Below are 23,281 nucleotides of genomic sequence, written 5' to 3' on the forward strand. Positions count from 1 at the left end.
ACTCTAGTCTTAAGAAGTGTGAAGTTTGCTTTTGAGAAGTTCTTCACTGTGGTCTTTTTTGCTGGGGGTGGGGGCGGGATGTGGATCTCCAGTGAGATTAATTTATGGTCTGATCTCACCAATGAGGGATATACTTCTGTTGTGGAGCATTTTGTCCCCATGTTTGTGATGATCAGGTCTAGTATATTTTCTCCTCTTGTGGGAATGGTGACTAGTTGTTCCATAGCATTTGAGTTTATGAACTCAAGGAACCTTTGGGCTAGGGTGTTGGGGCTTGAGTAATGTTCCCAGTCTATGTTTGGGTAGTTGAAGTCACCCAATATGATGGTGTTTGGAGAGACATTTATACTCTCCAGTATCTTCAGGAAGGCTGTGTGGGTTTCCTGAGTTTGAGAAGGTGGTCTGTAGCATGTTACAAACTGTAGGGCAGTTTTACCTATGGTTAATTGCACCTGGATGGTCTCCGATGCTTCGTGCGTTGCCACTAACCTGGAGGTGTGGGTATCCTTTATGAATATGGATACTCCCCTCCTTTTGTAGTTCGGTCCGGATTTTGGGGCCGGAACGCATGATATGAGGTATAACCTGATAGTGCTGGGGTGCTCTCAGGAGCCTTGAACCAGGTTTCAGTCACAGCACAAACATCGATGTTCTCCATACTGAGGAGGGCTTGGAGGGTGTGCATCTTGAGGTTTAGACTTCTGGCATTGAGCAGTATTACCCTTAGTTTTTCTCCATTTTTGTTTTCTAGGGCGGTAGGTTTATCATTTGAGCCTTGCCTAAAAAGGCACTATGGGGTGGCAAGAGCCTTTGCCAATATCCGAAGCCCAGGGTGACAGGTGCAAGCCGCCCTTGCGGCAGCGTGGCTTGTCAAGCATGTCATCCCAGGCAGACAGACATTGATCCCCTTAGAATGACACCAGTAATTAAGCCAATTATTAAAGCTGATAATTTTGTCTCTGTATTGTGGCATCATTCTTGGTGAGGGTAGGATACTGCTCAGGGTCAGGGTCATACCGCCTGGGCTACATCCTCTGAGAGCTCCTCTATGTCTCTTTTCATGTAGTCCAGGGAGGTACGTCTCAGGTCGCTCACACCGGCATGGACAATGACTGAGTCATACTTGTACTTGCTGTGGAGTGACCTGAGTGCTTGTGTTATGTGGCGGATTCTAGCGCCTGACAGGCAGCTAACTGTGATCTTTTCCTTGTTCAGTCTGGTGAGTGGGACGCCAGTGTGTCTGACTATGGAGTCACCTATAACAAGTGTGTCTGGCATTGTGTTTGGCCTTAAGGGCTGTGACTGTTTAGCACACTGACTTTGAGAACTATGTGTTGCATGTCTTATGTCTTGAGGTGGCAGTTGCTTGGGTGTCTGCTTTGGAGGCCTCTGTAGTTTTGGTAGATTTTGATCAGTGCCTTCGAGTATGTCTTTGTGTGTTTATGTGTTTGTTTTGCAGTTGTGATAGTTCTATGTGAAACTGGGTTTGTGGTGTGCGTGGTTTCCTTCTCCTCCTGTCTGGTCTTGCCAGTCCTGAGTTGAGAGAGCTCAGCCTCCAGTTTGGCTATATAGTTGCATCTCTCACATGTATTTGTGTTTTGTGGGAGAAGGAGTGGGTTGTCTGTGTACATGAGGCAATTGTAACATTGCCTCAAGATGCCCAGATTCACCAGCTGAACAGGAGAGGACGCTAGCAACTGACCCTTCGACATGCTAGAAAAAGTGAAAAAGTTTGCTGTGTAACTGAGTCAGAAGGGACCTATAGGGAAATGGGTACTCAAGGGGATTCTAGGCTAATGTAGTACTTTGTTTAGTATACAAGTACTTTACCTATATAAAAATGCTTTAGGAGCAAGTGCTGAGCTATTGAGATAGAGAATAGACTGTTAGATTGCAAGTAGAGAAGTTCTAAGGGAAAAATTGAAGAGCAGACTTTACGGAGCCAGAAATAGTTTAACCTTGTTTAACCGGTGCTGCCCGATGGTGCTCTATGGGCAACTCCGCGCTAAATCACGCCAAAGCGCGCTAAAGCGGGCTTTATAGCAGGGGGTTGAAAAGACCTAGGAATTGACCCAAAATGGCCAATAGACTACAAGTTTCTGGCTTGCGAAGCAGCGTGGCTTGTCCAACATATCATCCCAGGCAGACAGACATCGGATCCCCTTAGAATGACACCAGTACTTGAGCCAATTGTTAAAGCTGATCATCTTGTCTTTGTATTGTGGTATCATTCTTGGTAAGGGCAAGATGCTGCTCAGGGTCAGGGTCATACCAGCCTGGGCTACATAATCGGAGAGCTCCTCTATGTCTCTTTTCATGTAGTCCAGGGAGGTATATCTCAGGTCATTCACACCAGCATGGACAATGACGGAGTCATATTTGTACTTGCTTTGGAGTGACCTGAGTGCGTGTGTTATGTGGTGGATCCTAGCTCCCGATAGACAGCTCACAGTCACCTTCTCCTTGTTCAGCCTGGTCAGTGGGACATCAGTGTGTCTGACTATGGAGTCACCTATTACTAGTGTATCAGGCAAGGTGTTTGGCCTTAAGGGCTGCGATTGGTCGACACACTGATTTATTGAAGTATGTGTTGCATGTGTTTTGTTTTGAGGTGGTGGATTTTTGGATGTCTGCTTTGGGAGCCTCTGTTGTTTTGGTAAGTTTTATATTAGAGCCTCCAAGTATGTCCTTGTGTTTTTATGTGTTTGGTTTGCAGTTGTGGTAGGTCTATGTGGGACTGGGATTGTTGTGTGTGTGGTTGCCATCTCCTCCTGTCTGGTCAAGCCAGCCCTGAGTTGAGAGAGTTCAGCCTCCAGTTTGGCTATATAGTTGCATCTCTCACATGTATTTGTGTTTGTTGGGAGGAGGAGAGGGTTGTCTGTGTACATGAGACAATTGTAGCATTGTCTCAAGATGCCCAGATTGACCAGCTGAACTGGAGACGACACCAGTAATCTACCACTCGACATGCTAGAACAGTATAAGGGAGTGGTATACCTTTAAGGGAAGTGGGTATTCACAGGGGTGGTAAGTAGATGTAGTGCTTTACTTAGTACGAGAGTGCTTACTTAGTAGAGAAGTATTGAGAACAAGTGCTAGGCTTATAATACAGTGAGTAGTCTGGTTATACTAAGAGTAGAGCTTCCTTAAGGGAAAATTTGAAGAACAGACTTGGCGGAGCCAGAAAAAGTTTAACCTTGTTTACCCGGCGCTGCGCTATGTGCACGACTGCACAAAGCCGTGCAAACGCGGATTTTAAACAGAGAACTACAAAACAGCTGGAAATGGTCCCAAACAAACAATTACTACAGCTTCTTGTGCTGAGGTCACTTCCCCCAAGTACAGGTAGGCTGCTCAAGGCTCCCCACTCCCACTGGTGAGCAAAGAAACTTCCTTCTATCCAAGTAAGGTAATGGAAAACACAGGAACTACACCACAGCCCAGAATACAGCAATGCCTGTAAACTGGTCTAAACTAGTCGAGGAAGGCGGGAAAACAAGGATTATTTTTTGTTTTTTTGGTAGAAACACACAGAAAATGCAGAAACAGTGATAAATTAGTTACACAGGCTAGCACACTTTAATGGGCAGCCTCCACAGTTAAATTAAACAAACAAACAAGCAAACTTTTGATCAAATTCGACTAAAATGTAACTTTAAGTACAGATTTTAAAATAATGCAGCAATCAGTTAAAAAACAGTTCAGGCTAGTTCAAGGTAAGCTACAGAAGCTATTGCAAGTGAAAAAAAAGCAAACATACTTAAATCCAGAAGGTAGTCGCTTTTCTGAGTTCCCTGCTGCTCGGACCACTCTGTAAACCCACGTGGAGCTTGTCTGAGCAGTATAGCCAGAGAAAAACGCCCAGAGGCGGATTTTAAACAGTGAACTACAAAAGAGCTGGAAATGGTCCCAAACAACCAATTACTACAGCTTCTTGTGTTGAGGTCACTTCCCCCAAGGACAGGTAGGCTGCTCAAGGCTCCCCACTCCCACTGGTGAGCAAAGAAACTTCCTTCTATCCAAGTAAGGTAATAGACAACACAGGAACTACACCACAGCCCAGAATACAGCAATGCCTGTAAACTGGTCTAAACTAGTCGAGAAAGGCGGGAAAACAAGGATTTTTTTTGTTTTTTTGGTAGAAACACACAGAAAATACAGAAACAGTGATAAATTAGTTACACAGGCTAGCACACTTTAGTGGGCAGCCTCCACAGTTAAATTAAACAAACAAACAAGCAAACTTTCAATCAAATTCGACTAAAATGTAACTTTAAGTGCAGATTTTAAAATAATGCAGCAATCAGTTAAAAAACAGTTCAGGCTAGTTCCAGGTAAGCTACAGAAGCTATTTCAAGTGAAAAAAAGCAAAGATACTTAAATCCAGAAGGTAGTCGCTTTTCTGAGTTCCCTGCTGCTAGGACCACTCTGTAAACCCACGTGGAGCTTGTCTGAGCAGTATAGCCAGAAAAAAATGCCCAAAGGCGGATTTTAAACAGTGAACTACAAAAGAGCTGGAAATGGTCCCAAACAACCAATTACTACAGCTTCTTGTGCTGAGGTCACTTCCCCCAAGGACAGGTAGGCTGCTCAAGGCTCCCCACTCCCACTGGTGAGCAAAGAAACTTCCTTCTATCCAAGTAAGGTAATGGACAACACAGGAACTACACCACAGCCCAGAATACAGCAATGCCTGTAAACTGGTCTAAACTAGTCGAGGAAGGCGAGAAAACAAGGATTTTTTTTTTTTGTTTTTTTGGTAGAAACACACAGAAAATGCAGAAACAGTGATAAATTAATTACACAGGCTAGCACACTTTACTGGGCAGCCTCCACCGTTAAATTAAACAAACAAACAAGCAAACTTTCGATCAAATTTGACTAAAATGTAACTTTAAGTGCAGATTTTAAAATAATGCAGCAATCAGTTAAAAAACAGTTCAGGCTAGTTCAAGGTAAGCTACAGAAGCTATTTCAAGTGAAAAAAAAGCAAAGATACTTAAATCCAGAAGGTAGTTGCTTTTCTGAGTTCCCTGCTGCTAGAACCACTCTGTAAACCCACGTGGAGCTTGTCTGAGTTATAGCCAGGAAGAAAATGCCCAGAGGCGGATTTTAAAGAGTGAACTACAAAAGAGCTGGAAATGGTCCCAAACAACCAATTACTACATCTTCTTGTGCTGAGGTCACTTCCCCCAAGGACAGGTAGGCTGCTCAAGGCTCCCCACTCCCACTGGTGAGCAAAGAAACTTCCTTCTATCCAAGTAAGGTAATGGACAACACAGGAACTACACCACAGCCCAGAATACAGCAATGCCTGTAAACTGGTCTAAACTAGTCGAGGAAGGCGGGAAAACAAGGATTATTTTTTTTTTTGTTTTTTTGGTAGAAACACACAGAAAATGCAGAAACAGTGATAAATTAGTTACACAGGCTAGCACACTTTAGTGGGCAGCCTCCACAGTTAAATTAAACAAACAAACAAGCAAACTTTCGATCAAATTCGACTAAAATGTAACTTTAAGTGCAGATTTTAAAATAATGCAGCAATCAGTTAAAAACAGTTCAGGCTAGTTCAAGGTAAGCTACAGAAGCTATTTCAAGTGACAAAAGCAAAGATACTTAAATCCAGAAGGTAGTCACTTTTCTGAGTTCCCTGCTGCTAGGACCACTCTGTAAACCCACGTGGAGCTTGTCTGAGCAGTATAGCCAGAAAAAACGCCCAGAGGCGGATTTTAAACAGTGAACTACAAAAGAGCTGGAAATGGTCCCAAACAACCAATTACTACAGCTTCTTGTGCTGAAGTCACTTCCCCCAAGGACAGGTAGGCTGCTCAAGGCTCCCCACTCCCACTGGTGAGCAAAGAAACTTCCTTCTATCCAAGTAAGGTAATGGACAACACAGGAACTACACCACAGCCCAGAATACAGCAATGCCTGTAAACTGGTCTAAACTAGTCGAGGAAGGCGGGAAAACAAGGATTATTTTTTTGTTTTTTTTTTTTTTGGTAGAAACACACAGAAAATGCAGAAACAGTGATAAATTAGTTACACAGGCTAGCACACTTTAGTGGGCAGCCTCCACAGTTAATTTAAACAAACAAACAAGCAAACTTTTGATCAAATTCGACTAAAATGTAACTTTAAGTGCAGATTTTAAAATAATGCAGCAATCAGTTAAAAACAGTTCAGGCTCGTTCAAGGTAAGCTACAGAAGCTATTTCAAGTGAAAAAAGCAAAGATACTTAAATCCAGAAGGTAGTCACTTTTCTGAGTTCCCTGCTGCTAGGACCACTCTGTAAACCCACGTGGAGCTTGTCTGAGCAGTATAGCCAGAAAAAACGCCCAGAGGCGGATTTTAAATAATGAACTACAAAAGAGCTGGAAATGGTCCCAAACAACCAATTACTACAGCTTCTTGTGCTGAGGTCACTTCCCCCAAGGACAGGTAGGCTGCTCAAGGCTCCCCACTCCCACTGGTGAGCAAAGAAACTTCCTTCTATCCAAGTAAGGTAATGGACAACACAGGAACTACACCATAGCCCAGAATACAGCAATGCCTGTAAACTCGTCTAAACTAGTCGAGGAAGGCAGGAAAACAAGGATTATTTTTTTGTATTTTTGGTAGAAACACACAGAAAATGCAGAAACAGTGATAAATTAGTTACACAGGCTAGCACACTTTAGTGGGCAGCCTCCACAGTTAAATTAAACAAACAAACAAGCAAACTTTCGATCAAATTCGACTAAAATGTAACTTTAAGTGCAGATTTTAAAATAATGCAGCAATCAGTTAAAAAACAGTTCAGGCTAGTTCAAGGTAAGCTACAGAAGCTATTTCAAGTGAAAAAAAAGCAAATATACTTAAATCCAGAAGGTAGTCGCTTTTCTGAGTTCCCTGCTGCTAGGACCACTCTGTAAACCCACGTGGAGCTTGTCTGAGCAGTATCTCACCTCTCTGATAGTAAAGGAGTACAGAAAAGGGTATGACATGCATTGTGCTGTGAAAATTGGAAAAAGGCAACCTTGTTATGCACCTCTCTGATAGTAAAGGAGTACAGTAAAGGTTCTGATGTGCATTGCTTTTAGAGCTGTTATGCTAGATCATATTCAATGACAACCAGAAAACAGAAGTAAGAATCTAAAACAGATTTGACAGCTGTAAAAGAAATTTTTTTGCTATTGAAAAAAGTCAGACTGAAATATTTAACAAATTGTAAAGCTCTTGTTCTGCTGAAGGTAAAACTAGCTAACGGCTGTTGTCTATGTGGCAACAGGAATTGTTTTATGGCTTTCAATGCTGTGAAACACTTTGCACTCCTACACTTTTACTTCTACTAAAACTACACTGAGCAGCTGAAACTCCATGTACTATGATGAACTATGATCATGTTTCTCTGATCATAACTAAGTAGGCTGCTCAGATCTGCTCAGAGTTAGTGCAGAATGGCACAAAATACACTGAACCGACCGATATCGCCAACATCCTGGCAGACAGTTTCAGTGCAAACTTCACCCCCCTCTCTCCCCAAAACGGCCCATAACCATACCAGAAGAACGTAAAGTCCCTGAAATCACAGACACTCAGGTGAAAACAGCCCTCCCCAAAGCCAAAAACACAGCATCAATAGGACCGGATGGTGTCCCAAGCTGTGTCCTACATGAGCTCAAAGACGAACTAACCCCTCACCTAAACACACTGTTCAAACTCAGTCTCTCCACAGGCTACGTACACATAGAGTGGTGCACAGCAACGGTTATTCCACTTCACAAAGGTGGAGCCACAACAGACCCCAGGAACTATCGCCCTATACGTCTGACTAGCTTGGTCTGCAAGGGTATGGAGTGCATCATCATGGAACTCATTAACAGAGACATTGGGAACCTCCAAACACTGGACCCTACCCAGTTCGGCTTTGTTAAGGGCAGATCATGCCTCCTAAACCTGGTGGACTTCTTTGAGACAGTTACCAAGGCTATAGATGAAGGAAAGGTGGTACACACAGCCTACCTAGACCTTGCTAAGGCCTTCAACACCATTCCCCATTCTGGTATTATAGACAAGCTCACCAGCCTGAATATAAATCCCTATATCACAAGATGGTTTGCCAACTGGCTCACAGACAGAACCCATATGGTGAGAGTTGCGGGAGCTAGGTCCGACTCTAAACCAGTTACAAGTGGCATTCCCCAAGGCTCAGTCCTAGGACCCCTCCTGTTCAGCATATACTTCTCAGAAGTACAGACAAGCACAGGAGGACTATGGCTAACCAAGTTCGCAGTAGACTGCAAACTAGGGGCTGTAACTGACTCTCTGGTTGATACAGACATCCTCCAAAAGGGTCTTACTGAGACAGATACCTAGTGTCAAAATCATGGCCTCGAGCTAAATGTCAAAAAGTGCATAGTCATCCCCTTTGGAAAACACAAAGTACCCACAACCTACCACATAGGTGGTAGTCCCCTAAATAGGGAAGACGTAATAAGGAATCTGGGGAGCCAAGTAGATAGTAATCTCACCTTTGATAATCACATTGCCAAAGTGGTTAGAAAATCCTTCTACGTGGCCCACCTAATCACAAAAGGGTTTGCATCCAGATCAAAAGAGTTCATTGTGCCCCTCTATTCATCACTCATCAGACCCATCATAGAGTACAATGCCCCATTTGGGATGTACCTTACAAGACACCTGCAACAACTGGAAAGACCACAGAAGTACCTCTCCAAGAGGATCACTGGCCTCAAACAGATGCCCTATGCAGCTCGACCGAAGAATCTCCAGCTGTACTCAGTTGCATACCACCTACTCAGAGGTGATCTCTGCCTGGCATACAAGGCCATGTCCAACCCAGAATTTATGGAAATGATCCACCTCAAGAAAAACTTATCCCCTCGAGCCACATGCGCTAGGGATCTTAACCTCACCACAAAAATAAATAGGACATGCTGGAGGGATAGAGTCCTGTCCCAGAGACTTCCCATGCTTTGGAACAAGATTCCAATCTACATTAGGCAGAGCTCCTCGCTAACACTCTTCAAGAGAAACCTTGATGAGTGGATGGGAAACAGAAAGTTTGCCCCGGGGATCACTTCAGTGGTTCTGCTGGACAGAGGCACAGGGAACTAATCTAAGGGGGCGGTGAAAGCCAACACATTCTGGCTAGGCTTATAAATGCCTTCAGGCAGATAACCTAGTACCTACCTATGAACCTATGAGTTTTAGAAATGGATGCCAAAATTCAGCTTTCGAGCTTGGCTTTGTTCTGCTCTTGAGGTAAATTTCTAGATGTCCATGTCTCAAACTCATAACTAGTTTTTACGATTACATGCTCAGTTATTCTCCTGTCTGATTCAGAGGCCTAGATCACACAAAATTACCTCACAGATGTCCATAAAGATTAATTAATATAGTACAGATGTAGTAATAAACTAATAATAACTAACTAATAGAACAAAGGCTTGATACTGTTCATCAGTGACAGTAGCCTTATTCGACTATTATAACATCATGCTGTATAATAACAATAGTTAAAAGCAACAAATATATTAATGGCATAATTGCAAAGATCAGAGTACCTCACTAATAACCACAATAGAGTTCTTAAAGAGTGTTTGATGTTATGCAGTTTTAATACTGTTTAATACTGAATTAGCTTGCTTGTTAAACTCTTAAATATATCTGTACGTGATTTTCTGTATTTTGTTACCACTCAGTCGAACTTCTGTAAGTAAAACTCATTTGTGTCAAAAGAGGCAATGTAACTGATCTAGGCACCACTCAACTCTTGAGAAAAAAATGGAACTAATAATACTCCAGATCATCTGTGTTACCCACATAGATGACTTCCCATTAAACATTACCAGTAATAAGTCTTTTTCTATTCTACACATTACATTCCAAGGTCTCAAGACCTAGTTAAGGTTACCATTAAATAATTAGTGAAATATATTATATTATATTATATTATATTATATTATATTATATTATAAAACTCTGTGAACTGTGATCATGGTTTCTAAAAATGTTAGGAAGAAAGAAATGTAAAAATGAATGTATTACATATTTTGGTGAGCACTTCCATATTCTGACAACTGTTGTACCCGTCTGAAGAAATAAATACTTTAAAATGCTGTATAGCAATTCAAGGATCATTAATGGAGTTTTTAAAGAAGAAAGACTAGAAATCTAAATGTCAAGTGTTTATGGGCAATTGGGGATTGGCATCGTAGTAACAGTGTTTACCTTGGAGATAGAAGGTATAGGGTTTGATTCTTACCCTTGGAAAGCATGGCTAGACTTAAAAGACCCCCTGGAGTCATTAGCCTAGTGAACAGCTATGAAATAAAGATGACTCATAATTTGCCTTGGAGACAGAAGGTATAGGGTTTGATTCTTACCCTTGGAAAGCATGGCTAGACATAAAAGGCCCCCTGGAGTCATTAGCCTAGTGAACACCTATGAAATGGCGATGACTCATAATTTTGACAGACTTTTTCTCTCCCTATCTCTGTCTGTCTCTCCTTTCTCTCTGTCTCACACCACATTTTTGGTGAGTCCTGGGTATCTGGGGTTTCTACAGATTTGCCTGGTTACCTTCCTGTCCTTGTGTTAAGGGTTGAATGACTGCTGCAGTATGAAACCTATTTTAGAATTAAAATCTTTGCCTAGATAGGTAATATTTTAAGTAAGTGTTAACTACCTTTGGGGTTAAAACAAGTTATTTAAATAATAAGGTAGTTTGGTCTTGTACCTGTCTTTGTTTAATATTTAAAATGGTTTTAAAAAAATGTTTTAAAGAAAAGGGTGGCTGTACCTTTAAGACATTTGAGGCAGGGAGCGGCCTTAGGTCAACTGGTGCCCTAGGCAAAAGGACTCTGCGGTGCTCCCCCCCACACCACCAAGTGCCTCCATCCTGGTCTACCTACAACAAATAAATACCGGCAAAGTGCCCCTGCTAGAGCAGCACCCTCGGCGGCCGCCTAGTTAGCCGGCTATGGGCAGTGATGTAATGATTGCATCATTGTACTTGAGTCTTTTTAAACAGAACTGTTACTGTGGGTGAAGAGTCTGAAAAAGTTCACATATGGTTTAAGTGAATGAAAGTGCTTATTTATTTTTATTGAAATAAAGTTTATCGAAGGACTGATTAGCTTTTCTGCTGAATGTCATTGCTTTCCAGACCTGTAGCAGCATTTTGGATTATTTTGTAGTTTGTGTCGTGAAATCAAAATTTGTGTTTTTTTGTGATCTGTTATGGAAATGGAGGGCTTGGTAACTTCTCAACCCTTGTTCTCTCAAGATTTAACAACACAACGAGAAGTCATTATGGGTATTCAGGATGTAAACCGATCGACTGGGAATCTGACTTTATTGTTGCAGCAGCTGACACAGAGAGTGGATGCTTTGACACAGTTATTGAATTCTACTGGAACTGAGATACCTCCGGGCCAACTGCACCAACAAAACAGTAAGAACCTTTTTTACCCTGTATTTAATAAAAATGGTCCCCCTAACATACAACAACATGATTCTGGGTTTCATAAGAATGAACATGTTAATAGAATTATTGGTTCTACTGAGGGTGGAGCTAATATGGTTTGAAATACTCCCTCCACAACTCACCCTGTTATGGGAAACATTTGGGATGAGTGCAATCAGACCTCTGCACGTACGGCTACTGCACAGCTCAAAGGCATCAAGGAATTACAAAAACATGGTAGAGCCAGCAAACAGAGGACCAAAATCCGTTTATTGAAGGAAGGAGGAAAAAAAAAACATACCGGTTTCGGCCCTTAGGCCTTCCTCAGTGTTTGTAACTGTTACAAAATTCACAACACATATATATATATATATATATATATATATATATATATATATATATATATATATATATATAGTGGTCCAGCGCCACCTGCAGTCCAAAAGCAGAATTGCATACATTTAAACATTCATTTTTATTTTTATATGTATTCATTCAACCCAGGGGAAAAAGTGCACCTAATTTAATAATCCATTTCTTTTCCTTTTTGTTTAATATTGCATGCCAACCAGATTTATTAGCTGTATTCCGTTGTATAATATCAATCACAGTAAATCTGAACTTGGGATTTGGGTGTTTAATTGTATGTTTGTACAGTGCATTCGTAGGTTTACAAGTCCTAATGTCACTAAGATGTTCCAAGGACTTAATTTTATTCCTGGTTTCTTTATTTCTGAAGATTCATTTGCTAATGATATCTTTAAGTATTGCAGATTAATTAACCTGAAACTGTTTTTTTTCAGACAGAAGGCAATTTAGATAATGATGCTAGATTCAGATATCATAAATCAACATTTATGCCACCCATGCATCCGATTGTATCCATGTTCTATAATTCTACTCAAAAAGATTTACATTTTAATTTCAAGGATTCGCACGTCAAACAGAATAATGTGTCCAGGAAGGAGATGGACACTATTGTGGAAATGGCTAACAACAAGAAACTAGTAATATTAACAGCAGACAAGGGGGGTGCCATTGTAGTACAGGATTGGTCAGCATATAATTTTGAAGCAATGCGACAACTATCAGACAGTAGATACTATACACATATGGTGATTGATCCTACACTAGGATTCAAAAAGAAAATAGATGAATTCTTACAACTAGCTAGGGAGGAAGGCATTATAACACAAGATATTCAACATCATCTTACAGTTATAGATCCCTATAACCAATACATCTACTTCCTCCCTAAGATTCATAAGGACCCAAACCATCCACCTGGTCGACCGATAGTCTCGGGCAGAGGTTCTATTACAGAACCATTATCTCAATTTCTCACATTACATCTGAAGCCCTTGCTCCAATGTGTTAGAGCAAGAATACAAGATACGACTGAATTCCTCCGGATAATAACAGATATGCAGCTTGAGGAAGGGTGTTTTTTGTGCACTTTGGATGTTTCTGCATTATATACCAACGTCCGCCATTGGGCTGGCCTAGATGCTTTGGAATATTGGTTAACAAAGTAGAATTATACCCCCCAGGTTTCAATACACTGCTACTATGCATGGCAGAACATGTGTTAACCAAAAATGTGATATTCTATGCCAACGAATGCTATTTACAGACCAAAGGCATGGCCATGGGGGCCTCATTTGCTCCTATATACGCAGAGCTTTTTATGGCCTACATTGAAGACCAAATCATTTATGACAAAGCTCACAACATCTACATTCATGAAATCAATATATGGAGGAGATATTTGGATGATTGCTGGATGGTATGGAGATCTGACATCGTATATCTTAAGGAGTTTGTGACTTATTTGAATGAAAACAAATGGGGTATTGAATTCACAATAACTTATGAGACGAATAAGATTACCTTTCTAGATATCTTAGTAACAAGAAATGTAGACCATACATTAACAACAGAAATCTATCATAAATATCCCCAATGCAACTCCCTACTCCATGCCTCCAGCTTTCATCCCCCCCATATTTGCAGAAACATTACAAACACTGAAGAAGGCCTAAGGGCCGAAACTGGTATGTTTTTTTCCTCCTTCCTTCAATAAACGGATTTTGGTCCACTGTTTGCTGGCTCTACCATGTTTTTGTAACATTTGGGATGGTAATGGTGGACAAGGAATGAACTCACATGTAGAAATGGAAATAAATGTTGGTAGTTTACTATTACCTAATTTAAAAGACTGGGTTAATAAAGATTTAGATTTAAATATGTGAATGACTCAGCCTAACCAAATGAGTGGCACATTACAAGAAAAGTTGGATGAACTGGATTACAAACTTTTTAAGTGTAAAAAAATACAATTAGAAAATGCTTACTTTAGGGAATGCGTCAAAAATAAATGGGTACCTAAGGGGATGCAGCTGTGGCGGTACCCAAATGGCCTAATAGAAAACTCTCCTTTACACCAGGACTTGCTTGTATTATTTGATAGACATAGTTTTGAGTATTTAGAAGTATTGATGAGACATAATTCTGAATTGATTGAGTCATTGACTGCTGAAGTGCAATGGTTAGAAAATACTATTAAACAGGATGGTACATATAGATATGTTTCTGAACATAAAAGAATTTATTTGAGTATTGAACAACAACTCAATAAATTAAAACAGAAAAACACTTAAAAACTGGAATGGGATGAGAAAGCATATGCAGAGAGGAAGGCATACCCCAGTCTACCTAAATCACAAGCTTGGGGAAGGAGATTTGAGATGCGGGGCCAACAAAATCATGGTAACTCTCATGAGAATGTATGTGATTATGATGGGGGAGAGTCCAATGGATCTAAGGTTACCATACGTTCGGGTTTCCCCGGACACGTCCTCTTTTTTGGGCTCCTGTCTATGGCGAAATTCTGAATGAAAATTCTGTGATTTGTCTGGATTTTAAACCAGGACAAATCGCAGAATTTTCAAAAAACAGACATCCGTATTTCAGAGTCTTTCCTCCGCTTTGTTTTTTTTTTTTTTTGATTGGCTCATATACTTTTATACTAGCCAATCAAAAATGGAGCTCTGTTCACTGCGGAACTACTTGATGTTCCGCATTGAACAAAAGAGGGGCCACTGTGCACATTTCTGATTGGCTCATATACCAGTATATGAGCCAGTCAAAAAGCAGAGCTCTGTTCAATGCGGAGCAGCTTTATGTTCTGCATTGAACAGAACAGGATCTGCTGTGCACGTTTTTGATTGGCTCGTATACCAGTATACAAGCCAATCAAAAAGCGGTGCTGTGTTCAATGCGGGACTGCTTGATGTTCCGCATTGAAGAGAAGAGGGTCCGCTGTGCGAGGTTTTGATTGGCTCGTATATTGGTATATGAGCCATTCAAAAAATGGAGCTCTGTTCAATGTGGAACTGCTTGATGTTCCACATTTAACAGAAGAGGGTCCGCCGTTTGAGGTTTTGATTGGCTCATATACCGGCATACGGGCCAATCAAAAATCCCCAAACACGGACTTTTTTTTTTTTTTTGCTCTTCAGCCCTAACAGGACAAAATAATATTTTTTCATCCTCTTTTACATGCAAACAATCATGGTAACCTTAAATGGATCTAATAATATAGCAAGACCCAGTGAGGTGGAGCAGGAGACTCCTCTACCTAACTGCTTGCCCCCTACACTAAGGCATTCTGAGAGAATTAGACAAAGGAATAATGGACGGGGCAGACAAATAAAAATCAGGTTTTTCACAATCCCCCATTACAGAATCAATGGAGAGGGAGGAATTTTCCATGTACCAATCACAACAGGTACTATTAGCAGGGACCCTAAGAGCAAACTTAAGTATGGAGGAGGAGGCAGTAGACATCAATAATAGTAGTGAGACAGAATTGGCTACACTTTATAACATTGTTATGAATGAAGATGGTGATTTCAAGATTTACAATTTTTCTAATACCCCGCTGGGTCAAAAGGTGGCCAACTTTTTAAGTAAAGGGTTGACATTTGTGCCATCCTCAAGGGCTAACTTGGCTAGCACACTGATAGATATTAAACGTTTTCTGAAGAAGTTGAATTTGAAGATATTATTTGGAGAAAACTTCAGCAGGTAACTGGACTTGAAAGTAGCCAGTACATATAACCAGCCCCCCTCCATCCAACACTTCTACTATTTGAAAAGATTTGTGATCTTGATATAAGAATAATGTTGGGTGCCGGAAAAAAGGAAGAAAACAATATGAAGGAAGAAGAATATTCCATTCTGGAAGATTTGAGGTGTCAAAATATAAGGGTGATGAAACCTGATAAGGGGGGTGGATTGGTAATTATGGACTGGCATGATTATAATGAATGAATGTACAAAATCTTGAACACTGACACATGTGAGGAAGTGACATTAAATCAGTTGAATGGAGCTTATCACAAAATAAGAAGTACCCTAGAGGATATGTTTATAGAAGGCAGAGTTGACATGGAAAGTTTCAACTACTTGAATATGTCTACCCCAGTAAAACCAATTATATTTGGAGTTCCCAGGATTTATAAAGATCTGAATACTCCACTGATGAGACCCATCGTTGATGGAAGGAATTCAATTACATATGCATGTGCTAAGTTTCTTGACATTAAATTGAAACCCCTTTCTATCTGCAGAGTCACAGATTTGTAAGGATTCATGGTCCTTCCTGGAAATTATCAATGGGGTGGATTTTGATGTAAATGATTTTCTGCTCACAATTGATGTGAAGGACTTATATTCTGTGATTCCTCAAGATACAGGAATTGAATGGGTGGCTGACTTTCTCCTGGACAAATGTCCCCCACAAGAACAGATTAATCTTTACGAGGAACTGTTTGAGTTAGTTTTACATAACAACTACATTTATTTTGATGGGAAATATTTCCTACAGAAGTCAGGGATGGTAAGTTCCCCTTGTGGGGACATCTTTGCCAACATTGTCATGGCCGTGTGGGAGCATAGATTTGTACTAGACATTCCCTCCATCAGGATGAATATGAGAACTTATGTCTGCTTTTTGGATGATATATTTATCATATGGAAAGGAGATGAGGGAGGTATCCATCAGTTTGTCCAATACATTAGCAACACTACCTCCTTCTTGAAATTCACATCTGATTATCATCTTGGAAGACTTTCCTGTTTGGATGTTTTATTAGAAAAGGACAATGAAGTGCAGAAATATACTTCTAAAATTTATAGAGAATGCATGTATTCCAACACTTTTCTACATTTTCATGCTCCCACCCTTTTCACCAGAAGAGATCTGTAGTGAAAGTGCAACTACTCCGAGCAGCCAGAATGATTTCCTTGTATTCTGAATTTCATCAAGAATGTGCTAACCTTCATATGATGTTTCTCAGAAGAGACTATCCAGAATTGCTGGTTCAGGATTTGATGGAGGGGGTGATGTCAAAAAGATCAATTGACCATTTCAAGGTTATCCTCTTTAAGGAAGGAAGTCAACATTAATTTGAGGCAGCTGCGATAGCGACTCCCAATTATGAACCCTCTGTGAGGCACTAATCAAAAGAGTTTGGCGCAAAAGACAACTTTTAATGCCAAAAGCCATGTCCTCAGGTCCATTTTTAATAAGAACTGGACATTGTTATATGATGATGTGGAAATACATGACAAAATGCAGGAGATTCCTCCATTAGTATATCTGAGGGGCCAGAACCTGAAAGCATTTTTGGAACAGAAAAAAAAACAGGTTGACTAAGTGGAAGGTCTGGTATGATAAAACGTGGAGCCTGCTCATATTGTGTTTATTTATGAGGGGTCCACATTTCAGGTAAGGGATGCTACCTGTCATATTAAGGGTATTTCTAACTGTGAATCAAGTTGTCTGTTTAGCACAGGTGATGCTGTACCAGTCCCTGAATTAAGGAGAAAACTGTTGGGGCATATGATAAACAACTAGTGTGCTGTGGAGGCTGCCCCAAATGTTTTATTTATTTGATATTTGTTTAGTGGGAAAGACCTACTGGGATAATATCCCATTTTCAGTGAAGGCCCTGGGAGAAAAGCTCCACATTGATATAATACGGTTACAATTAAATAATAAAGTTCTTTCAAAACTTAATATAGAAGAGCACATTAACCAAGTAAAAATTCATCACATACAGAGTGTAAATATGTGGACAGAGATAACAAGCTGAAAAAAGAACATTCTCAATATTTAACGATGTCACAAGGTGCAGATCATAAGAGATGACATTATATACTCAGAGTACATACTTTGGAACAGAGATGACTTGACAAACACAGGCTAGGCAAATTTATATCTGTCCTTTATCTAAGAATTAGACAGAATTGTTGACTTGTTGAATTAGATTGAGCTGCTGTGATTTGTCAGCATAATGTTAAAGCTACTGTATGACTGTGGGTAGCCCACAGTAGTGTTATAAAGGCAATAATTAAAGAGTTGTGCACAAGTATTGCTGTTAAGATTTTATGTACATATTGTACAATATAGTTGCATTTTATTATTTCCCTTTTTGCAAGGTAGCTTATCTAACTACAGGTTTCACATATGTAACATGATACAGTATGTATCATTAATAAGGAAGATCAGCTGTGTGGAACTGTTTTCAATTACAAGTCCAACCAGTATAGTCTTTCTTCTTAGTGAGATATCTGATGTGAAACTGCAGGAGTAACAGCATCAGACTGTTCTGATCAGATTCAGGTTGACATATGGTAACACAGACACAATCACTGTTTGTGCATTACAATGGTTGCTGTTTGCTTGGCTACTCAGGATGTTAGTTATGTGTCTCAGCCTTCTTGCTTATACATCACATACATAGTATGCAGTATGCAGTATGCTGCACTGTGAATTCCAGCACTGGTGGACACTGCTGCACACAACAACGTTGCATGAGTTGTGCTCAAACCTGTTGTTCATTGGTGTAGCCTGTAGGATGATGAAGCACACACATATCTGCATTCTGTTGGACCATTTGGATACTCATGTATCTGTACAGGTCTGGGGACCAACCCTGTTTATGCAGCAGTTCTCCCTTCTTCTTGGAGGTACACTGCTTGATCACTCTACTGAAGGCACACCAACTGTTGTAAGAACTTATGAAATATCAGGGTATGCAGTGAATTCAAATGCATTTCATGCACATTGCATGCTGTTATGTAGGCACTCTGTAGCGCTGTACTTTCAGAAAAGGTTTATGCTTTACAATGGGAGAGGGTATATAATTCTATTACAGCCAAGTTGTGGTTACAGAGAGGAGTCGCAAATGTGCAGCTTTGCCCTTGTCGACATGCATCTATAGGCATTTGGCAGTGGAGTGCATTTATTTGATCTAGGCATCCATTCCTTCTCAGTGGTAAGATTTTGCTTTGGTCTTCACTCTGCCAGAGCTTTTGGAATCATATGCATTTATGCGACATTTAGCACTGACTTATCATGTACTGAATTTTATATGCACAAAGGCATTATAAGACACAAGATCAAGCAGAGGCTGTCATGTACTGGGTCTACTTCAGTTCATCAAAATCCCATATTATTGAATTTCACTTTGTCGACACTCAAAATATCAAACTCCGACTTCATCAAAGCAGCACAACAACGAAGATCTTTCCATGGTAAGTAACCTGTTGTGCGAGACAGTGAACTTAGCCCTTTTCCCAAGTGTAGTGCAATCTCGGAGTTGATATATTTAGTTAGGGTGGTGTGTAGGGTGCAGCCCCCACATTGGGGGGTGTGGGGGGTGTAGCCCACCACCTGGGTGGGTTAGGGATGGTGCGATTTGGGTTTTGTTTCTTTCTAGATAAGCGGTTACTTACCCTGGGAAGATCTTCATTGTTCCACTGCTTCGATGCAGTGGGAGTGTGATATTTTGAGTGTTGACAAAGTCAGATTCGATAATATGGGATTTCAATGAACTGAGGTAAATCCCATGTACTCTGGCATGATTATATCCTACAACTTAACACACTCTGGCCAGATGTTAACAACGCTGCATCCTAGATCAAAATTTACAAATAAAACTAAACAAACGGCAGAGTCATGACATGTAGGTGGCAAACCAGATAAACGTCAGCACTTTATTTATGATTTCTCCATAAAACAGAGAACCCTGTATGAAAAAATAATGTTTTTTAGGCATGTTGATATAGAATTTTAAAAATATTCATACATTACCTGCACTGAAATCTAAATCTTGAGATTTTTAATCCATTTTGAACTACACCTAGGTTACAACAATCATTATACAGAAAAGACTATTTGCAAAGAACTGGAAGTATTATAAATGAAAACACAGGAGAAAATGTAGTTGAAAACACCTGGATATTAAAGCCTCTCAGAGTGATTTAGTGCCTCACACTTGCTCTTGTGTCACAGTCAATTATGAGTAATGTACGAAGTGGTGGAGTAGATAGCAGATGGGAGCACTCAATTACTCGTCCTGTGTAGAAATTCTATGGGACTTTGAACATCTAAAGCTATTTTTTTGTTGAATGAGTAGGTTGTCAGTAGGTGGCAGCAAAATTTAACAGAATATAGTTTATGTGCGCATTCCTTTACAGTTTGCTTGCCTTCATGATGTTCAGAATTTGGAAAGAAGTTGTTAGAAGGATAAGTGTAGAGCTGTGGAATAATTATTAAGGCATGGCTTGAAAATAAGTCTGTTTACCTGCCATTCTTTCTCATTTACTGGAGACTTCTTAAGAAACATATACAGCCTGTAATCAAACCCAGCCTCCTTTTAGACTAAACTAGTGATTCTGATTCTGTGGATTTTGTTTTCAAAATATTTATAAATACAGGTTTTGGAACACATCTTTATCTCTCAGCAAAAATAAACCTTTCTAGCCTGACCTCACTGTGTTCCTTGTCTGTCTGTATACATTTATATCTATCTATTTCAATAGATAAAAATCTGTCTGGGTCTATATCACCTCCACGAAAACACAAGTACTCGAACACCTATTCATCGACCTGAAAAGAATGAACACTTCTTTCACTGAACCTAAGCATCAGCGAAACTTTTCCCGGAGCAAATAGCTAGCTGTCCAACATGCCAAGCAATACATACACACACACACACACACACACACACACACACACACACACACACACACACACACACAGCAGTATATCGTCCCACCATAGTGATGGCTATGACACCCACAACCCCACTATGGGGGGCTGTCCCCCTCACACCCCCCCTTACTTAAACATACCAAGTCCAAGATTGCACTTCTTCTACTTTTGGCTTTTCCCAATTGGGGTCACCGCAGCAGATCATCTGTCTGCTTATGATTAGCAGTGGAGTTTTACAGTGTCAAGTTGCCAGCCCAGCGCCCAACCTTCAACAGAAGGCACACACACGCACACACACACACACACACACACACACACACACACACACACACACACACACACACACACACACACACACACACACACACACACACCAACACACATTCATGCCTATGGCCAATTTAGAGTGTCCAGTCCACCTACAGCATGTCTTTGGGATGTGGGGGGTAACCAGAGCACCCGGAGGAAACCCACATGACCACAGGGAGGACATGCAGCCTCCACACAGGAGGCACCCCAGCCAAGGATCGTACCGGAGAACCTCTTGCTGTGAGGTGACAACACTAACTGCTGCACCACTGTGGTCGTCCACCAAGTCCAAGATTACACTACAGTGGACAAATGGGTAATTTTTGGATGTTGGACAGATATCTATTTGCCCTGGGAAAAAGGTTCGCTGATGTGAACGCATGATAAACAGCTGTTTGCTGTATTGGGGTTGATGAATAGATGTTTGAGTACTTGTGTTTTCATGGAAGTGCTGTAGACTCTATTTGTCTACCATATATCTCGATACCACTACTCTTCCTCCAGGCATGTATGCTTGTAACAACTGCATGTCAGGCAATTCCATTTTACATGGACAGGAATATATTTTTGCACATAGTAAAAAGATCAGTTTTGCTAATCATTATAACTGTAATAGCTGTTTTGTGATTTATGCTGCAGTATGCAATTCCTGTCCTTGTTTCTATGTTGCAAAACCACAAGGAAACTTTCAAGCCGCATCGAAGAGCACAGTGCGGCTATTCGTAAGCAGGATGATAAGAATGCCTTGGACAGGCACAGTTTAAAATGCCTTCACTCAGGTGTCAAGTTTTTTGTCCTAGAGCAATTAGACTCATTTTTTGGAGACAGGGAAGGGTTACTTAAATTTAAAGAACTGAAATGGCAACTTGAACTAAATACTGAGGCCCACCTTGGTCTCAATGAAATTAGCAACCTCAAAAGTACTTTGAAATGGATTAATTCCTGAACTGTTGTTCCCCTCCCCTTGAAACTGTAGCTTCACTAGCAAGTAATCTTTTATTTGCATTGAAGCAATACCTTTTTGATAGTTATATTTTACAGGTTTTACCACCTAGCTATTTGTCCACTTATGTTTAAATTAATAATAAGGTAGTTTGGTCTTTGTTTAATATTTAAAATGGTTTTAAAAAAATGTTTTAAAGAAAAGGGTGGCTGTACCTTTAAGACATTTGAGGCAGGGAGCGGCCTTAGGTCAACTGGTGCCCTAAGCAAAAGGACTCTATGTTGCTCCCCCCACACCACCCAGTACCCCCATCCTGGTCTACCTACACCAAATAAATACCGGCAAAGTGCCCCTGCTAGAGCAGCACCCTAGGCGGCTGCCGAGTTATGCCGGCTATGGGCAGTGATGTAATGATTGCATCATTGTACTTTTTAAACAGAACTGTTACTGTGGGTGAAGAGTCTGAAAAAGTTCACATATGGTTTAAGTGAATGAAAGTGCTTATTTATTTTTATTGAAATAAAGTTTATCAAAGGACTGATTAGCTTTTCTGCTGAATGTCATTGCTTTCCAGACCTGTAGCAGCATTTTGGATTATTTTGTAGTTTGTGTCATGAAATCAAAATTTGTTTTTTTTTGTAATCTGTTATGGAAATGGAGGGCTTGGTAACTTCTCAACCCTTGTTCTCTCAAGATTTAACAACACAACGAGAGGACATTATGGGTATTCAGGATGTAAACCGATCGATTGGGAATCTGACTTTATTGTTGCAGCAGCTGACACAGAGAGTGGATGCTTTGACACAGTTATTGAATTCTACTGCAACTGAGATACCTCCGGGCCAACTGCACCAACAAAACAGTAAGAACCTTTTTTACTCTGTATTTAATAAAAATGGTCCCCCTAACACACAACAACATGATTCTGGGTTTCATAAGAATGAACATGTTAATATAAATATTGGTTCTACTGAGGGTGGAGCTAATATGGTTTGAAATACTCCCTCCACAACTCACCCTGTTATGGGAAACATTTGGGATGAGTGCAATCAGACCTCTGCACGTACGGCTACTGCACAGCTCAAAGGCATCAAGGATTTACAAAAACATGGTAGAGCCAGCAAACAGTGGACCAAAATCCGTTTATTGAAGGAAGGAGGAAAAAAAAACATACCAGTTTCGCCCCTTAGGCCTTCCTCAGTGTTTGTAACTGTTACAAAATTCACAACATATATATGTATATATATATATATATATATATATATATATATATATATATATATATATATATATATATATCTAGAGAGAGAGAGTGTGGTCCAGCACCACCTGCAGTCCAAAAGCAGAATTGCATACATTTAAACATTTTTATTTTTATTTTTATATGTATTCATTCAACCCAGGGGAAAAAAGTGCACCTAATTTAATAATCCATAACTGTTTTTTGTTGTATAATATCAATCACAGTAAATCTGAACTTGGGAT

Source organism: Protopterus annectens, chromosome 3.part1, assembly GCF_019279795.1.
Source record: "Protopterus annectens isolate FY-2018-M chromosome 3.part1, PAN1.0, whole genome shotgun sequence".
NCBI classification, from domain to species: domain Eukaryota; kingdom Metazoa; phylum Chordata; order Ceratodontiformes; family Protopteridae; genus Protopterus; species Protopterus annectens.